This window comes from Citrus clementina, unplaced genomic scaffold, assembly GCF_000493195.1.
Source record: "Citrus clementina cultivar Clemenules unplaced genomic scaffold, Citrus_clementina_v1.0 scaffold_7, whole genome shotgun sequence".
NCBI lineage: Eukaryota > Viridiplantae > Streptophyta > Magnoliopsida > Sapindales > Rutaceae > Citrus > Citrus x clementina.
Genome location: NW_006262075.1, coordinates 20,265,601 through 20,267,429, shown reverse-complemented (window position 1 = coordinate 20,267,429; position 1,829 = coordinate 20,265,601).

Genomic DNA, 1,829 nt, shown 5'->3' with positions numbered 1-1,829 from the left:
TCCTATTCACAAACACATATCACATTTATTGAACCATCTACAGAGCCTCAAAATTCACCACCACAACCTGCACCTGACATATCCTTATTAGCTCAACCTACACCTGATATATCTTTTCCAGTCCAACTTAATACACATCCAATGACTACCAGAAGCAAAAATGGTATCTTCAAACCAAAGCTTTATACAGCAACCCTTGTTCACAAAGAACCTGATTCTGTATATGAGGCTATGCAAAACCCAAAATGGGTTACAGCCATGAAAGAAGAATATGCAGCTTTGATGCAGAGTGGTACATGGTCCTTAGTGCCAAAAACAAATGATCAGAGAGTTGTTGGAAACAAATGGGTGTATAGGGTTAAATACAACACTGATGGAAGTGTAGCTAAATACAAAGCTAGGTTAGTTGCAAAGGGATTTCAACAAATTATAGGAGTGAATTGTTTTGAAACTTTCAGTCCTGTCATAAAACCAGCAACTGTAAGAGTAGTCTTGAGTTTAGCTGTGATGAATCAATGGAAGATAAGGCAAGTTGATGTGAATAATGCCTTTCTCAATGGAGACTTAACAGAGGAAGTGTTCATGGATCAACCAGAGGGATTTATCAGCTTTGAGAAACCAGACTTTGTATGCAATTTTCACAAGTCTCTTTATGGACTTAAACAAGCTCCAAGAGCTTGGTATGATAAGTTGATAGGCTGTTTGTTGCAGTTGGGATTCACAAATTCCAGCTCAGATACCTCCTTATTCTTGAAAATAAATAAGTCATCTATGATTCTAGTTCTTATATATGTTGATGACATTTTAATAACAGGACCAAATAGCTTTGAGCTAGAAAAATTCATTACAGAATTCAGTACAAAGTTTGCTTTGAAGGATCTTGGAGTTCTCTCTTATTTCTTAGGCATTGAAGTACTGTATGATAAAGATTGTATTTTCTTATCTCAAAGGAAATACATAAGGGATTTGCTGTCAAGAGTTGAGATGATAAATTGCAAAGATATTGATACTCTTATGAGTACAGGAATGAAGCTACAGAAGGAAGCTCAAGGTAATCTTGGTTGTTATGTTGAAGATATAACACATTACAGAAGCATTGTTGGTGGGATGCAATATTTGGTATTAACAAGACCAGAAATTGCCTTTAGTGTTCACAAGCTGAGTCAATACGTTTCTGCACCAACATTGCAGCACCTTATGGCTTGCAAAAGAGTGCTCAGATATCTAAAGGCTACACAGAACTATGGACTCAAATTTATTAAGGATGGTGATCTGAAACTAACAGGATTCACAGATGCAGACTGGGCAGGGGATCTGGATGACAGAAAATCGATTGGAGCCTATTGCATCTGTCTTGGTCATAATCTAATATCTTGGTCGTCTAAGAAGCAGCATGTTATTGCTAGGTCCAGTGCAGAGAGTGAGTATAGGTCCCTAGCCTCAGCAAGTGCAGAGATAAGCTGGCTACAATCACTGTTTTCTGAGTTGAAATTACAATGCATAGAGAAACCTGTTATTTGGTGTGACAATCTCAGTGCAACAGAGTTAGCTCACAATCCAGTTTTCCACTCAAGAACAAAGCATATTGAGATTGATATTCATTATGTTAGAAACAAAACTCGCTCTCTCATTTCTTTTATTTTTCCTTCGATTGCGTAATCGGTTGTTGAACAAGAACAAGAACCCTCGTTCTGATGATGGATTCATTCGCTATTTAATCAATAAATTATGGAAAGATAATAAAGTTTGGATCACCAGATTTTCATAATTTTATCAAACAAGGACAGATAGCTGCATCAAGTAGGTCCTGACCAAAATAATTTATACAT